The 22,960-nt window shown below is 44.0% G+C and overlaps 1 protein-coding gene across 18 annotated transcripts in view; it reads left to right on the forward strand.

Annotated features, from left to right (window-relative positions):
- The window catches only part of ARVCF (ARVCF delta catenin family member), a 1,214,127-nt gene that overhangs the window by 958,237 nt on the left and 232,930 nt on the right, over window positions 1-22,960 (forward strand). The gene's annotated exons all lie outside the window — the stretch shown is intronic.

Genomic DNA, 22,960 nt, shown 5'->3' on the forward strand with positions numbered 1-22,960 from the left:
AGAATTCCTATCAGTATGTCTTTGTAATGTGGGAGGAAACCGGAGTGCCCGGAGGAAACCCACGCAAACACGGAGAGAACATACAAACTCTTTGCAGATGTTGTCCTGGGTGGGATTAGAACCCAGGACCCCAGCGCTGCAAGGCTGTAGTGCTAACCACTGCGCCACCGTGCTGCCCTCCAAAGAACTGAGACGGGCTTCCAGGATCGCTGAGCGGAGATGGAAGCGAACCCACCCTGCCGACCACTTCACTGCATACAAGCAGTCCCTCGCCAGCTTCAAGTCCACACTCACTGCTGCAAAACAAACTTACTTCTCATCTTTGATATCCTCCCTGTCTCACAACCCTAAACAGCTTTTCAACACTTTCCATTCTCTACTCCGTCCCCCTGCACCCCCTCCCTCCCCTCTCATTTCTGCTGAAGACTTTGCCTCTTTCTTTAAACAGAAGATCGATAGGATCAGAGAAAGCTTTAGCCCACAGCTCCCAATGCCCCTCTTAGCTGCTCAACACTGCTCCTCCAAAATCGGCTTCTCCACCATGACAGAAGATCAGCTCTCCACCCTCCTGTCTAGAACACATCTCACCACTTGCACGCTTGATCCACTCCCATCCCACCTCATCCCTAACCTCACCACAGACTTCACCCCAACCCTAACACACCCTTTCAACCTCTCATTCACAACTGGTGTCTTCCCCCTCATCCTTCAAACATGCCAAGATCACACCCATCCTCAAAAAGCCCTCCATTGACCCATCCTCTGTATAGCTATCGCCTGATATCTCCACTACCTTATGCCTCCAAATTACTGGAACAATACGTCCATCTTGAACTGTCCTCCCACCTCTCCTCCTGCTCTTTGATTGGTTAGAGTCTGGCTTCCGAGCCCATCATTCAACTGAAACTGCCCTAACTAAAGTCACCAATGACCTTCTAACTGCCAGAAGCAAGCGACACTACTCTGTCCTCCTTCTCCTGGACCTGTCTTCTGCCTTCGACACTGTGGACCACTCCCTTCTGCTACAGATCCTCTCATCTCTTGGCATCACAGACCTTGCCCTATCATGGATCTCGTCATATCTAACAGACCGAACATTGTGTCTCCCTCCCCCACACCACCTCCTCACTTCGCCCCTTGTCAGTTGGTGTTCCTCAAGGCTCTGTTCTAGGACCCCTACTCTTCTCCATCTACACCTTCAGCCTTGGACAGCTCATACAATCCCACGGTATGCAGTACCATCTCTACGCCGATGACACGCAGATCTACCTATCCGGACCTGACCTCACCTCCTTAATTACCAAAATCCCACACTGTCTGCTATTTCAGCCTTCTTTTCTGCTTGTTTTCTAAAACTGAACATGGACAACAGAATTAATCATCTTTCCCCCATCTCACTCAACCCCTCCACCAGACCTATCCATCAACATCAATGGCTGCTCGCTTTCCCCAGTCCCACACACCCGATGCCTCGGAGTGATCCTCGACACTGCCCTCTTTCAAGCCACATATCCAAGCCCCTGCCTCCTCCTGCTGTCTCAAGCTCAAAAATATTTCCTGAATCTGCGCATTCCTTGACCGCGACACCACAAAAACACTAGTGCATGCCCTTATCTCCCGCCTTGACTACTGCAACCTCCTACTCTCTGGACTCCCCTCCAGCACTCTGGCACCACTCCAATCCATCCTACACTCTGCTGCCCGACTAATCCACCTGTCCCCCCGCTATTCCCCAGCCTCTCCCCTATGCCAATCCCTTCACTGGCTTCCTATCGCCCAGAGACTCCAGTTCAAAACCCATACAATGACATACAAAGGCATCGAGAACCTATCTCCTCCATACATCTGTGACACGATCTCCCAGTAACTACCTACACGCAACCTCCGATCTCTCAAGACCTCCTTCTCTACTACCCTCTTATCTCTTCTTCCCACAACCGCATCCAAGACTTGACTGTGCTTCCCCCATACTCTGGAACTCTCTACCCCAACACATGAGACTCTCACCTACCATAGAAACCTTCAAAAAGAACCTGAAGATTCACCTCTTCCGACAAGCCTGCAGTGATCCTCAACCAACTGAACCGCCACACAACCAGCTCTACCCTCACCTAGTGTATCCTCACCCATCCCCTGCAGACTGTGAGCCCTTGCGGACAGGGTCCTCCCTCATGTACCTGTGTGCCTTGTGTTTTTTTTTTATGTTTAATGTATTTGTCTATATTTGCCCCGTAGTCACATGTAAAGCGCCATGGAATAAATGGCGCTATAAAAATGTATGATAATAAATGCCACTGTCAAAAGCTGACAAGTCGCGCCGGAAATCCGCACATCGGTGACCCCCGTCACATGATCGTGTGTCACTGGTGGGTTGACATGACAACCAGAGGTCTCCTGGAGACCACTATGATTGCCACTGCCGGCTTGCTGTGAACGCCGCCCAGTGGTGGGTGCTCATGGCAAGTGAGTAATTCAGCTACATAGGCAAACTGATCATCGCCTGTATGTAGCTCAGCTGACCGGGTTATGGCAGCTTCTATTCTCCCATGTAGACTACTCAAGCATGCCAAAAGTTTAAAAAAAAAATAAAAAAAAATTGAAAAAAACATGAGGAAACGTAGAGTTGTTTATTCTTTGTGCGGATTTTGCAGCGGTTTACACCTGCACCACAATGGGAAACCGCAAGTGGAATCCGCAGTAAATCCGCAGGTAAAACGCAGTGCATTTTACTTGCAGATTTCTAAAAACAGGTGCTGGAAAATCCGCAGAGGTTCCATCTACGTGTGCACATACCCTTAAATGAATCAGCAAACCAACATGAGAAAACAGAGTGCAAAAATAGGTTTCATATAAAATAGCATTTTAGTTCAATTTATTTAAAATAATATAAGTGAACAGGCATAAATAAGACCCAAACAGAGCACTCCTTAAAAATGTGGTGGCAGCATACATGTAAATAAACTTATATATATTTACAGCAGGGCCTATCCATATTATGGCCTCTAACAAAACACCCCAAGTCACAGAAATAAAAAAGAAACCATGACTATTGCTAAACAATTTTAGGCTAGAAGATGGTTCAAATTCTGATGCTTATATTAAAGATGGTATGTGAATGTACTGGGGTAGAGTGTACATGTGCTGACCCACTAGCCCCAACCATGTTTCACCCAAGGCTTTGTCAGATAAAAAAATAACCTAGACATTTTTGGTGTCTATGAACTCGTAATGACCTGGAGAATAATAATGGCAGGTCAGTTTTAGCATTTCGTGAACCTAGTAAAAAAGCCAAACCAAAAATAACTGGGATTGCACTTTTTTTTTTTTTTTTTTTTTTGCCATTTCACCGCACTTGGAATTGTTTTCCTGTTTTCTAGTACATGACATGGTTAAACCAATGGTGTCATTCAAAAGTACAACTTGTTCCTCAAAATGCAAGCCCTCACACAGCCATATTGACCAAAAAATAAAAACATTTTTGCTTTGAGAAGGGGATCAAAAAAGAAAACGCAAGGCTGAAAATACCTTCGGGAGTTAAAGGGAATCTGTCAGTAGGATCATCCCTTCTAAGCTGTCTATGTGAGTATGCACGTCATAAGAAAGTATTCAAAATGGTACCTTGATATTTGTGTTCTGATATCTTAGTCTAGAGAAATCTACCCCCCCCTTTTTTTAATATGTAAATAAGATCTCTGGGCATGACACAGATATCCCTTAGAATCTTCCTTCACAGCTTATTTTAGCCGTTTAACGGCGGTAGTTAAGGTACTTAAACCACAGCGCCGTTAATTAATGGCGCTGTGGAAAAAGTGTATAGTGCCCCCCCCCAGAGTCAGATTTTCTCTGGGGTCTCGTTTGCCGGGGGTACCTGAGACCCCAAAGAACATGATTCGGGTCGGTTTTTACCGACCCCTGTTTTGCGATCGCCGTTTATTAACCGCAAATGGCGGCCACAAAAAAAGTCAGATGTGCCATTTTAACTTCACCTCTGATGTGATTGTACATCACAGGAGAGAGTAGTAGGGTCCCAGATTCAACCCCCCCCCCCCCCCCCCCGGCGCCTCTCGGCGCTCCTTTGCCCTCCTAACTACCCCCCATCTGCGCCGCCATCTTTTTCTGGGAAGAAAATGGCGAGTGCATGCGCAGTGCATCTGCCGAGAACTGCCGGTCGGCACCCTGCAACAATAGGAAGATTTTTCCTATTGGTTCATTTTGGTCACCGTGATGGGGTCTATCACAGTTATCAAAATAAAAAAAAAATAAAAGTAAATAAATCCCCTCCTCCTCCCCCCTTAGGAAAAAATAATAAAATAAAGAAAATGTATTTTCCCCTTTTCCAATTACAGTTACAGTTGGGCTATAGTTAGGGTTGGGGCTAAAGTTAGGGTTAGGATTATGTATAGGGTTGGGATTAGGGTTATGTGTGTGTTGGGGTTAGGATTGGGGGGTTTCCACTGTTTAGGTACATCACGGGGTCTCCAAACACGACATGGCTCCACCATTGATTCCAACCAATTTTGCGTTCAAAAAGTCAAATGGTACGCCCTCCTTTCTGAGCTCTGCCGTGCGTCCAAACAGTGGTTTACCCCCACATATGGGTCATCAGCATACTCGGGACAAATTGGACAACTTTTGGGGTCCAGTTTCTCCTGCTACCCTTGGGAAAATAAAAAAATTGGGGGCTAAAAAATCATTTTTGTGGAAGAAAAAAAGTTTTATTTTCACGACTGCATTGTAAACTTCGGTGAATCACTTGGGCATTCAAAGTGCTCACCACACATCTAGAGAAGTTCCTTGGGGGGGTCTAGTTCCAAGATTGGGTCACATGTAGAGGGTCTCCACTGTTTAGGCACATCAGGGGCTCTCCAAACGCGACATGATGTCCGATCTCAATTCCAGCCAATTCTGCATTGAAAAAGTCAAATGGCACTCCTTCTCTTCCATGCTCTGCCGTGCGCCCAATCAGTGGGGTATCAGCGTATTGGGGGTCTCGGCGTATTCAGGATTAATTGCACAACAAATTTTGTGGTTCCTTTTCTTTTTACACTTGTGAAAATAATAAAAATTGGTTCTATAGTAAAATGTTTGTTAAAAAAAAAAGTTAAAATGTTAATTTTTTTTCCTTCTACATTGCTGTGAAGCTGAAGCATGTAAAGGGTTAATAAACTTCTTGAATATGCTTTTGAGCACCCTGAGGGGTGTAGTTTTTAGAATGGTGTCACTTTTGGGCATTTTCTGTCATGTACACCCCGCAAAGTGACTTTAAATGAGATGGTTCGTTAAAAAAAAAAAAATTGGTTTTGTAAATTTTGTTGTAAAAATGAGAAATCGCTGGTCATATTTTAACCCTTATAACTTTCTATATAAAAAAAAAAAAATGTTTCCAAAATTGTGCTGATGTAGAAATGTGATGTGTGATGGGGAAATGTTATTTATTAACTATTTTTGTGACATATCGCTCTGATTTAAGGGCATAAAAATTCAAAGTTTGAAAATGGCAAAATTTAAATTTTTTTTTTTCACCATATTTACGTTTTTTTTTTCATAAATAAACGCAAGTAATATCGAAGAAATGTTACCACTAACATGAAGTACAATATGTCCCGAAAAACCAGTCTCAGAATCAGCGGGATGCGTTAGTTATAACCTCCATAAAGTGACAGTGGTCAGAATTGTAAAAATTAAGCTGCAAAGTGGCTCCGTCACTAAGGGGTTAAATGAAAGTGGGTGTTACCAGTGACTGACAGTCTGACAGTCTGCTCTCCTGTTCTTATTCCAGAGCTGTATGATTTTAATTAACATAGTACAGCAGATGTGAGCTGTTTTTCATTACAAACACATTTGCAGTTCTCTTCTCGCCTTGCTGTGAGTTGTGCAGTACTGCACTCAGCCCATGCTTGCTGCCTGTGAGATGGAAGCTGAAGAAGTTTGTCACATCTAGATAGCAGACTATTCTGATTGAGACGTGATGAATAAGCTCTCCTCCTGGACTACCAGCTGTCTTCACAGTGCTGTTAGCTCTGCTGTACTGCCCCTCACCCCACAAGGCTGTGTGAGATGAAGGCGAAAGAAGTTTATGTAATAACACTGTCTGCTCTACTCATGGCACTTTGTAATCTACCATAAGATTAGGAGAGAAGACTGTCAGCCGTTAAATGGCTCGAGCTGGTTGGTAACACCACCTTTCATGTAAAATAAGTGTGTTTTTTTTGGGGGGGGGAGATCTATATGCAGCCTGTAGTCTTGAACAGCTCATTTGCATATTAACCCCTTCCCGACCCATGACGCCACGTAGGCGTCATGAAAGTCGGTGCCAATCCGACCCATGACGCCTATGTGGCGTCATGGAAAGATCGCGTCTCTGCAGATCGGGTGAAAGGGTTAACTCCCATTTCGCCCGATCTGCAGGGACAGGGGGAGTGGTAGTTTAGCCCAGGGGGGGTGGCTTCACCCCCCCGTGGCTACGATCGCTCTGATTGGCTGTTGAAAGTGAAACTGCCAATCAGAGCGATTTGTAATATTTCACCTATTATAACTGGTGAAATATTACAATCCAGCCATGGCCGATGCTGCAATATCATCAGCCATGGCTGGAAACACTGTGTGGAATTAGGGTTGTGGTTAGGGTTGTGATTAGGGTTATGGCTACAATTGGGATTAGGGTTAGGGGTGTGTTGGGGTTAGGGTTGGAGGTAGAATTGAGGGGTTACCACTGTTTAGGCACATCAGGGGTCACCAAACGCAACATGGCGCCACCATTGATTCCAGCCAATCTCGTATTCAAAAAGTCAAATGGTGCTCCCTCAATTCCGAGCCCCGACGTGTGCCCAAACAGTGGTTTACCCCCACATATGGGGTACCAGCATACTCAGGATAAACTGTGCAACAATTACTGGGGTCCAATTTCTCCTGATACCCTTGTGAAAATAAAAAAATGCTTGCTAAAACATCATTTTTGAGGAAAGAAAAATGATTTTTTATTTTCACGGCTCTGCGTTGTAAACGTCTGTGAAGCACTTGGGGGTTCAAAGTGCTCACCACACATCTAGATAAGTTCCTTTCGGGGTCTAGTTTCCAAAATGGGGTCACTTGTGGGGGGTTTCTACTGTTTAGCCACATCAGGGGCTCTGCAAACGCAACGTGACGCCCGCAGAGCATTCCATCAAAGTCTTCATTTCAAAACGTTACTACTTTACTTCCGAGCCCCGGCATGTGCCCAAACAGTGGTTTACCCCCACATATGGGGTATCAGCGTACTCAGGAGAAACTGGACAACAACTATTGGGGTCAAATTTCTCCTGTTACCCTTGGGAAAATTAAAAAATTCTGGGCTAAATAATTATTTTTGAGGAAAGAAAACGTATTTATTATTTTCACAGCTCTGCATTATAAACTTCTGTGAAGCACTTGGGGGTTCAAAGTGCTCACCACACATCTAGATTAGTTCCTTTGGTGGACTAGTTTCCAAAATGGGGTCATTTGTGGGGGATCTCCAATGTTTAGGCACACGGGGGCTCTCCAAACGTGACATGGTGTCCGCTAATGATTGGAGCTAATTTTCCATTTAAAAAGCCAAATGGCGTGCCTTCCCTTCCGAGCCCTGCCGTGCGCCCAAACAGTGGTTTACCCCCACATATGGGGTATCAGCGTACTCAGGACAAACTGGACAACAACATTTGTGGTCCAATTTCTCCGATTATCCTTGGCAAAATAGGAAATTCCAGGCTAAAAAATCATTTTTGAGGAAAGAAAAATTATTTTTTATTTTCATGGCTCTGCGTTATAAACTTCTGTGAAGCAGCTGGGGGTTTAAAGTGCTCAGTATGCATCTAGATAAGTTCCTTGGGGGGTCTAGTTTCCAAAATTGGTCACTTGTGGGGGAGCGCCAATGTTTAGGCACACGGGGGCTCTCCAAACGTGACATGGTGTCCGCTAAAGAGTGGAGCCAATTTTTCATTCAAAAAGTCAAATGGCGCTCCTTCCCTTCCAAGCCCTGCCGTGCGCCCAAACAGTGGTTTACCCCCACATATGAGGTATCAGCGTACTCAGGACAAATTGGACAACAACTTTCGTGGTTCAGTTTCTCCTTTTACCATTGGGAAAATAAAAAAATTGTTGCTAAAAGATAATTTTTGTGACTAAAAAGTTAAATGTTCATTTTTTCCTTCCATGTTGCTTCTGCTGCTGTGAAGCACCTGAGGGGTTAATACACTTCTTGAATGTGTTTTTGAGTACCTTGAGGGGTGCAGTTTTTAGAATGGTGTCACTTTTGGGTATCTTCAGCCATATAGACCCCTCAATCTGACTTCAAATGTGAGGTGGTCTCTAAAAAAAAATGGTGTTGTAAAAATGTGAAATCGGTGGTCAAATTTTAACCCTTATAACTTCCTAGCAAAAAAAAAAAAATGTTCTTTCCAAAATTGTGCTGATGTAAAGTATACATGTGGAAAATGTAATTTATTAACTATTTTGTGTCACATAACTCTCTGGTTTAACAGAATAAAAATTCAAAATGTGAAAATTGCGAAATTTTCGCCAAATTTCCGTTTTTATCACAAATAAACGCAGAATTTATTGACCTAAATTTACCACTAACATGAAGCCCAATATGTCACGAAAAAACAATCTCAGAACCGCTAGGATCCGTTGAAGCGTTCCTGAGTTATTACCTCATAAAGGGACACTGGTCAGAATTGCAAAAAACGGCAAGGTCTTTAAGGTCAAAATAGGCTGGGTCATGAAGGGGTTAAGAAAAATGTGGATTTTTCTGTAATAAGAGAACTGATCACAAATATCAAGGTAATTTTATTCTGCTTTCTGTGACCACACTAGCGTTTTCTGCAATCCGTCACAATGCGTCGTTTTGCAGAAAAAACGCATCCTGCAAAAATGCTTGCAGGATGCGTTTTTTCCCCATAGACTTGCATTGATGACGCATTTGCGACGGATTGCCACACGTCGCATCCGTCGAGCGACGGATGCGTCGTGCTTCTGCGGACCGTCGGGAGCAAAAAACGCTACATGTAACATTTTTTGCTCCTGACGGACCGCTTTTTCCGACCGCGCATGCGCGGCCGGAACTCCGCCCCCACCTCCCCGCACCTTACAATGGGGCAGCGGATGCGCCGGAGAAATGCATCCGCTGCCTCCATTGTGCAATGCGCTAAACGCTAGCGTCGGAATCTCTCCCTGACGCATTGCGACGGGGAGATTCCGACGCTAGTGTGAAAGAAGCCTAAAGGTACCTTCACACTCAGCGACGCTGCAGTGATACCGACAACGATGTCGATCGCTGCAGCGTTGCTGTTTGGTCGCTGGAGAGCTGTCACACAGACAGCTCTCCAGCGACCAACGATCCCGAGGTCCCCGGGTAGCCAGGGTAAACATCGGGTTACTAAGCGCAGGGCCGCGCTTAGTAACCCGATGTTTACCCTGGTTACCAGCGTAAAAGTAAAAAAACAAACACTACATACTTGCCTACTGCTGTCTGTCCCCGGCGCTCTGCTTCTCTGCACTCCTCCTACACTGGCTGTGAGCACAGCGGCCGGAAAGCAGAGCGGTGACGTCACCGCTCTGCTTTCTGGCTGACCGACGCTCACAGCCAGTGCAGGAGGAGTGCAGAGAAGCTGAGCGCCGAGGACAGACAGCGGTAGGTAAGTATGTAGTGTTTTTTTTTTTTACTTTTATGCTGGTAACCAGGGTAAATATCGGGTTACTAAGCGCGGCCCTGCGCTTAGTAACCCGATGTTTACCCTGGTTACCAGTGAAGACATCGCTGGATCGGTGTCACACACGCCGATCCAGCGATGTCTGCAGGGAGTCCAGCGACGAAATAAAGTTCTGGACTTTCCTCAGCGACCAACGATGGCACAGCAGGGGCCCGATCGTTGGTCGCTGTCACACAGAACGATTTCCTTAACGATATCGTTGCTACGTCACAAAAAGCAACGATATCGTTAACGATATCGTTATGTGTGAAGGTACCTTTAGGAGGCGTGATCCTACTGACAGTTTCCCTTTAAAAACATGGTGGGCACAGAGTGTACTGTGCAGGTCACGTATCCGCCATTTGTGTGGAATGTTCCTTCTTTTACATTTCTATCCAGTTTTTAAAGGGAACCTGTCACCCCGTTTTTTGAGATTGAGCTATAAATACTGTTAAATAGGGCCTGCGCTGTGTGTTACTATAGTGTATGTAGTGTACCTCGATTCCCCATGTATGCTGAGAAATAACTTACCAAAGTCGCCGTTTTCGCCTGTCAATCAGGCTGGTCAGGTCGGGAGGGCGTGGTGACATCGCTGGTTCTTCCTCAGCTTTACGTTGGTGGCGTAGTGGTGAAGACACAGCGCGCGATCTGCGCTGTCATCCCTTTCGTCGGTGGGGGCGGCCATCTTCCTGGGGCCGCGCGTGCGCAGATCGAGTGCTCTGCTGCACGGGGCTTCAGGAAAATGGCCGCGGGATGCCGCGCGTGCGCATTAGAGATCGCGGCGGCCATTTTCCCAAAGCCGAGATGCAAACTCGGCTTTGGGAAAATGGCCGCCGCGATCTCTAATGCGCACGCGCGGCATCCCGCGGCCATTTTCCTGAAGCCCCGTGCAGCAGAGCACTCGATCTGCGCACGCGCGGCCCCAGGAAGATGGCCGCCCCCACCGACGAAAGGGATGACAGCGCAGATCGCGCGCTGTGTCTTCACCACTACGCCACCAACGTAAAGCTGAGGAAGAACCAGCGATGTCACCACGCCCTCCCGACCTGACCAGCCTGATTGACAGGCGAAAACGGCGACTTTGGTAAGTTATTTCTCAGCATAGGTGGGGAATCGGGGTACACTACATACACTATAGGAACACACAGCGCAGGCCCTATTTAACAGTATTTATAGCTCAATCTCAAAAAACGGGGTGACAGGTTCCCTTTAATGCATCTTTGCCATCTGCACATGTCAACATTTGAGTCTTGTGTGTTCTGGTTTGTCAGTCAGTGCCCGAATGAACTGTCATTGAAAATTGGCCACTGTTGTGATTATTCCTAAGGGTACTTTGTTCTTTCGTTTCATCGCCTGCAAGTCCTTTCAGCGTTAAGATGACGTCATTACCATTCCCTTTGTTTATCTCTGTATATTGGAAAAACACTGTACTCTTCCATTGTAATAACGCTCTGAATACAAAGTGTTAATAATTCAAGAATGTAAAAGCAGTGTAAATGTGGTGGGGAGCTACATATTTCATAAGAAACCTTATTCTGGCTTTTACTTTGATTTCTTATAATACAGTATAGCGCAACAGAATTGTTACGATAACAACTTTCATCTTTTCCTCTATGGTTTGCTGATCTTTTAAGCGTGACTATTGAGACATGGAATCATTTCATTTTATAGAAAAATATTTAGAATTGAGAATCCTCAGTGGTTGATACCTTTTTAATGGCTAACTGAAAAGATGGTAACAAATTGCAAGATTTTGAGACTACACAGGTCTCTTCATCAGGCATAGACTCCCTTGATGAAGAGACCTGTGTAGTCTCGAAAGCTTGCAATTAGTTACCATCTTTTCAGTTAGCCATTAAAAGGTATCAACCACTGAGGACTCTCAATTCTAAATATTTTTCTATCTACTGGCTAACACGATACCAAGATATATATCTTTCCTGTTTCATTTTATATACATCCTGTCTATAATACCAGGACTACTCCACAGGGGCACTGGCATATACTACAAAAACACCAGGTAGGCATCATTTGCCTTTATTAGCTCCCTTAACTCTTCTGAAATTCTGGATCCCCTCCCCATTTTAAATTGGTTACCCTTGTGAAAACAAAAAATAGGGGGTAAAAAATATTTTTGTGGGGAAAATGTAGTGGTGTGTTTTTGTTTTTTTTTAAATTCTCAATGCTCAACAAAATAAACTTCTGTGAAGCAACTGAGGGTTCAAGACGTACACCACACATCTAGCTAAATTCCATGAGAGTTATAGTCTATGAAAATGGAGTCATTGGGGGGGGGGGGTCTGAGTGTGCGGCCGCATAGCAACACATGCAGCCGCACGCTCCGCTCCGGAGTGCCGGCACCAGAGCTTCGTTTCCACATGCGAGACACTGACGTGTTTCTCGCAAATGGAAACAAGCCCTTAGAAGTTTTCAGTTAGATATGCTCGTGCTCTGGGACGGGACTGTAGGCAACATGACAGTGCCTGTAGTTTACGTAGCAAAATCCTGCTGACAGGTTCACTTTAAATGTTGTGCTCTTATCTTTTTTAATTTATTTGTAAACCTGCTTGAGGAAGGATCTCTTTGTGCTCTGAAAGGTTGCATATATATATATATATATATATATATATATATATATATATATATATATATATATATATATAATGTATATTTATTTTCCTGGTTGGCCAAGAAAGGTATCACTCACAGGACACTTTTGTCATTTTTGGGCATAAAAGTGTTTACATCAATTTTTCTTGTACAATATGATTTTTTTTATTATACATCATTATTGTACTGGTAAAATTGCATACCTTCACCCTGATCTTTCACAAACCCTTCTCATGAGTAGTGGCGTATTAACATACGCTTCAGTAATATATGGTACTAAACAAATAAAATATGTAGTTCTAGCGTGAAAGCAATAAAACTAGACTAGGGATGCATACATATACTTCGCTGGAATCCCAGAAGCCTCTGAGCTTTGGTCTCCTCACCTCTGTGCTGGAAGCAGTTAGTGATGTAGTGGAAAGCTTGACATTCCAGACAAGATAAATCCATTTGCAAACATTACATAATGTCTTTTTACTGGCATCCTCTGCATAAAAGCACATAACTATATAAATTTTGCTAGTGCAAGTCCGTGTTTGTAAAGGGGTCAATGTCTGTGCTGTAAAACTCTTCTGCCCTGCCTGCTTGACTTGTTTAATGCTTTGTCTGAGTGGGTGCCTGTGAAGCATGGCACACATTCCTATTATTATTATTATTATTATTATTATTATTTATATATATTTTATTTATATAGCACCATTGATTCCATGGTGCTGTACATGAGAAGGGGTTACATACAAGTTACAGATATCACTTACAGTAAAAAACTAACAATGACAGACTGATAGAGGGGTGAGGACCCTGCGCTTGCGGGCTTACATTCTACAGGATTATGGGGAAGGAGACAGTAGGTTGAGGGTTGCAGGAGCTCCGGTGTTGGTGAGGCGGTAGCTTCGGTAGTGGTGAGGAGGCAGCAGGGTCAGTGCAGGCTGTAGGCTTTCCTGAAGAGATGGGTTTTCAGGTTCCGTCTGAAGGATCCGAATGTGGTTGATAGTCGGATGTGTTGGGGCAAAGAATTCCAGAGGATGGGGGATATTCGGGAGAAGTCTTGGAGGCGAATGGCTGAGGAGCGAACAAGTGTGGAGGAGAGAAGGAGGTCTTGGGAGGACCGGAGATTACGTGAGGGAAGATATCGGGAGATTAGTTCAGAGATATATGGAGGAGACAGGTTATGGATGGCTTTGTAGGTCAGTATTAGTAATTTGAACTGGATACGCTGAGGAAATGGGAGCCAGTGAAGAGATTTGAAGAGGGGGGAAGCAGAGGAGTAGTGGGGAGAGAGATGAATTAGTCAGGCAGCAGAGTTAAGGATGGACTGGAGAGGTGCGAGAGTGTTAGCAGGGAGGCCGCAGAAAGGGATGTTGCAGTAGTCAAGGCGGGAGATGATGAGGGCATGCACAAGCATTTTAGTAGATTGAAGGTTGAGAAAAGGACGGATTCTGGAGATATTTTTGAGCTGTGGAATAGCTTCCTATGGGCTATCATATGATTTCCACAGCTTGCCTTTTGAGAGTAACTAAAGCAGTTTCTCACCACCCTTGTGCTCTGCTCCCCGAACACATTTTTATACTTTGCTCCATGCATAAATTTAGTTTTGTTTTTCTGATTTTTACTTTCACACCTTAGCTTTGGTTGTCATTAGGCACTATTCTTTGACCGCTCTGGTGTAGAACTGTGAAGGGTTAATAAACTGCAATGTTATATTTTACTCTGCTCTTTGGCGCCTCTGATGTCCATCGTTTACATGTTGTCCTTTTCCACCCAAAGGCTATGTGCACACGTTGCGGAATGGGGTGCAGAAATTTCTGCACAAAATCCGCATCTCCTGGCAGAAACCACAGGTGCAGATTTGCCGCGGATTTTCTGCGGTTTTTACCACTGCGGATTTCTATAATAGATGGGTGCAGAAACGCTGCAGATCCGCACAAAAGAAGTGACATGCTACTTCTTTTAAACCGCAGTGGATTTTCCGCAAAGTGTGCACAGCTTTTTTTTTTCACTATTGATTTACATTGTACTGTAAATCACAGTGCGAATCTGCAGCGTTTCTGCGCGGAAAAATCCACTGCGGATCCGCACTAAATCCACATTGTGTGCACATAGCCGAAATGTGGTCTTGTTGCGTTTACAAAAAATATATAAAATTGAAGTGTATTTATTTATAAATTTTTTTTTTTTTTTTTTTTTTATACAAATAATGCACAGTTGGACTGGTTAGACTTTGTGCTGCAGAAAAAAAACACAAACTTTTATACTGGTTGTGCTACATTTTTCTGTTTGTAGACGGTCAGCATGCTGCTGGTGAAGAGTACAATTATTACTACTTCAGCCCTTTATATGACCACACATGACCTTCTCTGAGCAGGCCTACTTTCTTTCTTCATTTGTGTTTATGGCATTGTCTACATGAATAGTGCTGCTTGCAAACTCTTTATGGCTGAGTGGCACACTGGGGGAGGGTTGGATTTGCCGTTAGAGAATTTGGAGAGTCTACTAATCTGTGTGTAGGAATTTGTGCAGATGCTTGTTATCATAAATGTATGGATCATGGCCTCCAAAACTTGAGGTGTGTGCTTCCTTTATGCCAAGGTACTTTTTTGAGACCTGCTCATTGTGTAATTGTCGCCATGTGGCAGTAGCACTACAAACATCCAGTATTTCTTGGCAGATAAAGATATGATTCACAAATTTGTTTGTTTCATGGCAATCCTCTTGTTACATGGTGTGAACACAAATGTAAATATACCGCGCACTCTGCTGGTAGTTTGCATCTTCGCTCTTGTTTATGCTTCTTATGTAAAAGGCTTAACGTACACTACTGATATCCTTATAAACTCTTATTACCCAGTGTCTTGTGTGATTTCCTTCCATTCCCATTTTAGGAGCACCCCTATATTATGCGACTTTTAGAAGAATGCACTTTGCAGAGTGACTTATTCACTGCGCTTATAGTCTGCTCTTTCCTAATGTTTTCGTTGTAGTAAGACATGCATATGTTTCATGTAGTCCTCCTGGCGATGAGTTGAAGAGTTTACACTGCTGCATGCTCGGCCAGATTTTCCCAGCTCTTAGCAATTAGCTGTTCTTGTGAGAACTCTTCCTTGATCAGTCCACAGTATCAGGAGACAATAGCTTCCTTTCTTTTTGCATGTTGCTCCTTTTGTATGTGTCTCTATTATGCTGGGGCCCAGCCCTTGTTTGGCCTCCTTTTGATTTGTGTGTTGTGAGCAGCACTTCACCCAGGACTGTTACTGCACTGGGACATTTTTCTGTACATGTTGCCCACTGCTGCATCAGCCACTCTCTTGCCCATCATATTGGGTAGCAATGAGGATGACCAGGTCATCTAGACTCAGACACCCTGCTTTGTGCTTTCACAGGCAGACACCTCCATTCAGTATCGCATTAGCCTGATCCTTTTTAGACATCCTAGCACTGTCATCTCCATGGTTACCAAACAAAAAGAATATGGAGACATAAGCTGAAGGGAGAAAGGAAAAAAAACTTTGAGCCTAGAAGATGTTATCTGCTGAAATTGAGAAAATTGCACCACGTTGTACAATTCTCAGACAAGTCATTTGTTAATAGGTCTCTGGGAAATTACAGTTCTTGCTACTTTTTCTTTTTTTGAGCTTCCTGTAGTAAATGATTATTCTGCATATTCCTGTATAAATCATCTCTTCTTTTTTTCCCCTACTATGCAACAACATTAGCAAATTCATCACTAACTGTGGTCTTATTATGAAATATTCGACCACATCGCTAAGATCTGGCGCTCTGTCACTTGGTCTATGGATGATTAGACAGCTATCTGGAGTCCCGTGTCCTGGTTCACTGGTAGAAGATAAATGGCCACTTTTCAAAGAGCCCTGGAGTTCGCGGCTGATCAATGAGTGAATCTGTTCTTGTATGAGCATGCCAGTGTCTGCATCTTCAACAATTGAGTTCACTAGTCACCTCATATCACTCTAATAGGATATAGCAGCATTTTTTTGCCTTTTTTGTTTTTCTTATGTCTGTAGTATAGTAACATCTGCCTTTTTGTCACATGCAAATTTTAAACATCTGTGGCATAAAATATGACCATTTTGCTGAGGATTTCAGCCCCTGTTCTACATGCCAGACTTTAAGGGGTCTGTGAATGTTTTAATTTATTTAAAATGTGCTTCCATACTTTAACACTAGGACTACTGGACTCGTGACCCCGCCTAGAACTACTGAAAGGAGTCATTTTGACTCCTTGCTTGTTTTCGTTTATTTTTAGAGTTTCATTTGTGGTTATTTATTAATAATTATATTTTTTGTAATGTATTATTATTGTGAGATCCAACAGTAATGCTTTTGATTGTTTTTTTTTTCTGCTTTTCTTATTTTTCTACAGAAAATAACAATAATTATAATAGACGTTTTTCAAACATTTTTTTTTATTCAAGTGCACACATATAAACAACAACTGAAGAACAAAAAGCAGAGAAAATGTAGGTGGAGGAGCATAAAAATGAAAATATGGCGCAGAATTCACCTTCTAAACATTTGGTGTTTCGCATTTTAGGCATTGCCTTTGATTTATGGCAGTACATTGCCCACACAAAGACTTACCACAAGTCTTACAATTGCCGACAGATCTATTTTTCTTGCACTTTTCTTTGATCTGGCAAAATTTTGTTTGAACCATCACTTCTGAACACGTAGAAACTTGGGACGTGGAACCCTTTTCCCTATCTGTGACATAAGGACCACTCAACTCTCTCACAAGCGTTTGCAAAAATGCCTTGCGTGACATTTTTTGGTGGGTAATCTCCTTGAATATTATACATGCATTTATACCCGCAAAGTCTAAGGCATTTTCAAATGCATGAACAGGCCATCTCCTTGTGGATGTTCGTGTGGTATATTTTCGTGCCATCTGATCCACTACATCTACTCCATATTTTGTTTCATTGTGAAACTTTACCGTTTCTTGAGTTTTTTTAGCGGAATCAGATGCAACAACAACATCTGGATGGACGGAACTCAAAATGACAACATTTTTGTTGGGCTTTCCTTGATATACTGTAAGTGTAAAATTGTCTTCATTTCTAAACACTTTAGTGTTGTACAATTCCTCTTTCATGGATTTTATTTCTTTAGGCACTCCTCGCCTTATCTTATTCAGTGTTCCCATGATGGTTGTTCCTTTGCTTTTTAGCTGTTTAGCTAATTTTAATGAAGTAAAATAATTATCGGTTGTAACATTGCGACCTTTTTTCAAAAACGGGTCCAATAACTTCATTACCACATGGTCAGCTAAACGGTCCTCAGCACGGCGTGTGTCATCTTTGCCTAGATAAGGGAAGCCATTTGCCAGATATTTGCTCTCCTTATCAACAGCTAGCCAATATTTGTGGCCATATTTATCTGGTTTGGAAGGCATGTACTGCGTGAATGGACACCTAGTTTTGCTTGGGAAAAGTTGCTCATCCACCGTTATGTATGGGCCAGGTTTGTAACACGCAATACAATTTTCAATAAACCTGTCCCACACAGTAGAAAATAGAGCAAACTTGTCCGTTTGCAGTCTCTCCGATCGAGTAGATTTCTCATCAAATCTGAGAAACCTCATAATTTCAACAAAGCGGTCCCTAGACATTGTCGCTTTGCAAAACGGTATTCCCCAGTCATTACACCAAATACTGCTAATCGAGTGACGGTTCGTGCCAGATATTCCACGAGCATAGAATATCGCAATGAAGCATCTAGCTCCTCATCAGATAGAGTAAACTGTAAATTATTGTTCCTGCATGCTTCTGCAAGCGTACAGTTCTTTATATGTGTCAATATATATGAATCAAAAAATAAACGCCATGCGCTCAAAGGACTATCGATAATGATATTTCTTCTGGCGTATCCTGTAGGGCCAGGTGCTTCTCGAAGAATATTTTGGCTGTCACGCCTACCAGGCAAGTGTTGTCCAATTTCAACAGGTTTCCATTGAATACCATCCGCTGAAACTAGTATTCCTTCAGATTCGCCTTCTCTGGTGTTTGTTGTTGCATTACCTTCGCCGCCATCGTTATCTGTTGTTCTTTCATTTCTGGGACGTTTTGCTGATTTTTTTTTTTTTTCTGTCCACGACCAGGAGGATGGTCACGAGGCAACATAACTGCATGAGCCCGATCCCCAGTTGATGTGCTTGGAATATCTGGAAAAAAGTTGATGAATATTTAGAATTTTTGTTTTGTAAGGGTCCGTGCACACTGGCTGGATTAGCGGCGGAATATCCGACCGGATATTCTCACCACAATCCGGCCCGTACCTGCCCGCTCAGGTACAGAGCGAAGTTTCATACCTGAAGCTCCGCTCCGAACCCCGGGCTGGAGCCGCTGTCTGGGACGGAGCCGTGCTCGCGCGTAAGCAAGCGCTGCTCTGTCCCTGACAGCGGCTCCAGCCCGGGGTTCGGAGCGGAGCTTCAGGCATGAGCGGGCAGGTACGGCCTGTATTGCGGCAAGAATATCCAGATGGCTATTCAGCCAGAATTCTGCTAGTGTGCACAGGCCCTAACTCAGTGTGTGGAAGAACAAATAAATACACATAACTACTTACCTTCTGGATTTGTTCCTTCTGAGTCTTCAGATTCACTTGATATGTTCTGAGGAATGAAATCTTCATCACTGTCAGAATCAAATACATGTTCCTGCAATTCGGATTCCGATTCATACTCCGGTATGGATTGCAAAGTAGCCAGAATATCCTGAGGCTTTATCAAACGTCTTCTCTCCATATTCCTCACAAATTCTATAATTCTATATAGTTCCTTGCTGAAAAATAGAAATGAAATGAAAACTAAAAGAAATAATAACTGTTCTGCCACCTTCAAAAGTAGGTGGGCTGAATCAGTTGACAGACAGCTAAACTATTTCATAACAATTCATACCTGTATGAGTCTTCAGAGCTCGTATGTCTGCGTCTGTTCTCTTTGTCTCTTCAGCTGAACTGAAAGTAAAGTTACTATCCAGAATACTGTCTCCTGCTAGGACCTTAACCCCTTAGCGACCGCCGATACGCCTTTTAACGGCGGCCGCTAAAGGTACTTAAACCACAGCGCCGTTAATTAACGGCGCTGTGGAAAAAGTCCATAGCGCCCCCCAGAGGCCGATTTTCTCCGGGGTCTCGGCTGCCGAGGGTAGCCTAGACCCCAGAGAACATGATTCGGGGGGTTTTTAACCCACCCCGCATTTGCGATCGCCGGTAATTAACCGTTTACCGGCGATCGCAAAAAAAAAAAAGCGATCTCTTTTTAATTTCTCTGTCCTCCGATGTGATCGCACATCGGAGGACAGAGAAAAGGGGTCCCAGGTGGCCCCCCAATACTCACCTAGCTCCCCCGATGCTCCTCGTGTCTCCCGGTGTCCACCCTAGCATACTCACCTAGGTCCCTGGATCCTCTTGCTGCTCCTCCTGGCCGCCGGCAGCAGAACATGGAGGACGCATGCCCAGTGCGCCCGCCATCTGTCTCCATCTGCCGGCCGGCAGGAGAACAGCAGTTGGGGCTAAAATTAGGGGTAGGGTTAGGTTAGGGTTAGGGTAGGGTTAGGGTTAGGGGTAGGGTTAGGGTTAGGGGTAGGGTTAGGGTTTGGTTAAAGTTAGGTTAGGGGTAGGGGTAGGGTTAGGTTAGGGGTAGGGCTAGGGTTGGGGCTAAATTTAGGGTTAGGGTTGGGGCTAAATTTAGGGTTAGGGTTGGGGCTAAACTTAGGGTTAGGCTTCTTTCACACTTACGTCGGTACGGGGCCGTCGCAATGCGTCGGCCCGACATACCGACGCACGTTGTGAAAATTGTGCACAACGTGGGCAGCAGCTGTAGTTTTTCAACACATCCGCTGCCCAATCTATGTCCTGGGGAGGAGGGGGCGGAGTTACGGCCACGCATGCGCGGTCAGAAATGGCGGATGCGACGTACAAAAAAACGTTTCATTGAACGTTTTTTTGTGCCGACGCTCCGCCAAAACACAACTGATCCAGTGCACGACGGACGCGACGTGTGGCCATCCGTCACGATCCGTCGGCAATACAAGTCTATGGGCAAAAAACGCATCCTGCGGGCACATTTGCAGGATCCGTTTCTTGTCCAAAACGACGGATTGCGACGGAATGCCAAACGACGCAAGTGTGAAAGTAGCCCTAGGGCTAGGGTTGGGGCTAAAGTTAGGGTTAGAGCTGGGATTAGGGTTAGGGTTTGGATTAGGGTTCATATTAGGGTTACGCTTGGGATTAGGGTTAGGTTTGGGATTAGGGTTAAGGTTAGGGTTGTGATTAGGGGTGTATTGGGATTAGGGTTAGGTTTGAGGTTAGGGTTGAGATTAGGATTAGGGGTGTGTTGGATTTAGGGTTTTGATTAGGGTTATGGTTAGGGTTGACATTAGGGTTGTTTTGGGGTAAGGGTTGTGATTATGGTTAGGGTTAGTGATTAGGATTATGGATGAGGTTGGGATTAGGGTTAGGGGTGTGTTGGGGTTAGGGCTGGAGCTAGAATTGGGGGGTTTCCACTGTTTAGGTACATCAGGGGGTCTCCAAACACGACAGCCAATTTTGCGCTCAAAAAGTCAAATGGTGCTCCCTCCCTTCTGAGCTCTGCCGTGCGCCCAAACAGTGGGTTACCCCCACATATGGGGCATCAGCGTACTCGGGATAAATTGGACAACAACTTCTGGGGTCCAATTTCTCTTGTTACCCTTGTGAAAATAAAAACTTGGGGGCTACAATATCTTTTTTGTGGAAAAAAAAAAATATTTTTTATTTTCACGGCTCTGCATTATAAACTTCTGTGAAGCACTTGGGCATTCAAGGTTCTCACCACACATCTAGATAAGTTCCATGGGGGGTCTAGTTTCCAAAATGGGGTCACTTGTGGGGGATTTCTACTGTTTAGGCACATCAGGGGCTCTCCAAACGCGACATGGCGTCCGATCTCAATTCCAGCCAATTCTACATTGAAAAAGTAAAACGGCACTCTTTCTCTTCCAAGCTCTGCGGTGCGCCCAAACAGTGGTTTACCCCCACATATTGGGTATCGACGTACTCAGGAGAAATTGCACAACAACTTTTGTGGTCTAATTTGTGGGCAAAAAGATCATTTTTGTAGAAAAAATGCAATTTTTTTTTTTCACGGCTCTACGTTATAAACTTCTGTGAAGCACATGGGGGTTCAAAGTGCTCGCCACACATCTAGATAAGTTCCTTAAGGGGTCTAGTTTCCAAAATGGTGTCACTTGTGGGGAGTTTCCACTGTTTAGGTACATCAGGGGCTCTCTAAATGTGACATGGTGTCCGATCTCAATTCCAGCCAATTCTGCATTGAAAAAGTCAAACTGCGCTCCTTCACTTCTAAGTTCTGCGGTGCGCCCTAACAGTGGTTTACCCCCACATATGGGGTATTGGCGTATTCAGGAGAAATTGCATAACAAAATTTATGGTTACATTTCTGTTTTTACACTTGTGAAAATAAAAAAAATGGTTCTGAATTAAGATGTTTGCAAAAAAAAGTTAAATGTTCATTTTTTCCTTCCACATTGTTTCAGTTCCTGTGAAGCACGTAAAGGGTTAATAAACTTCTTGAATGTGGTTTTGAGAACCTTGAGGGGTGTAGTTTTTAGAATGGTGTCACACTTCATTATTTTCTATCATATAGACCCCTCAAAATGACTTCAAATGTGATGTGGTCCCTAAAAAAAAAATGGTGTTGTAAAAATGAGAAATTGCTGGTCAACTTTTAACTCTTATAACTCCCTAACAAAAAAAAATTTTGTTTCCAAAATTGTGCTTATGTAAAGTAGACATGTGGGAAATGTTATTTATTAACTATTTTTTATGACATATCTCTCTGATTTAAGGGCATAAAAATACAAAGTTTGAAAATTGCAAAATTTTAAAAATTTTCGCGATATTTCCGTTTTTTTCATAAATAATCGCAAGTAATATCGAAGAAATGTTACCACTAACATGAAGTACAATATGTCACGAAAAAACAATCTCAGAATCAGCGGGATCCGTTGAAGCGTTCCAGAGTTATAACCTCATAAAGTGATAGTGGTCAGAATTGCAAAAATTGGCCTGGTCAATAAGTACCAAATTGGCTCTGTCACTAAGGGGTTAAGGTACCTTCACACATAACGATATTGTTAACGATATCGTTGCTTTTTGTGACGTAGCAACGATATCGTTAATGAAATCGTTATGTGTGACAGCGACCAACGATCAGGCCCCTGCTGGGAGATCGTTGGTCGCTGAATAAAGTCCAGAACTTTATTTCGTTGCTGGACTCCTGCTGACATCGCTGGATCGGCATGTGTGACACCGATCCAGCGATGTCTTCACTGGTAACCAGGGTAAACATCGGGTAACTAAGCGCAGGGCCGCGCTTAGTAATCCGATGTTTACCCTGGATACCATCCTAAAAGTAAAAACAAAAAAACACTACATACTTACCTACAGCCGTCTGTCCCCGGCGCTGTGCTCTGCACTCCTCCTCCTATACTGGCTGTGAGCGTCGGTCAGCCGGAAAGCAGAGCGGTGACGTCACCGCTCTGCTTTCCGGCCGCTGTGCTCACAGCCAGTACAGGAGGAGTGCAGAGCACAGCGCCGGGGACAGACGGCTGTAGGTAAGTATG

The sequence above is a fragment of the Ranitomeya imitator genome, chromosome 1 (genome assembly GCF_032444005.1).
Source record: "Ranitomeya imitator isolate aRanImi1 chromosome 1, aRanImi1.pri, whole genome shotgun sequence".
Taxonomy (NCBI): Eukaryota; Metazoa; Chordata; class Amphibia; order Anura; family Dendrobatidae; genus Ranitomeya; species Ranitomeya imitator.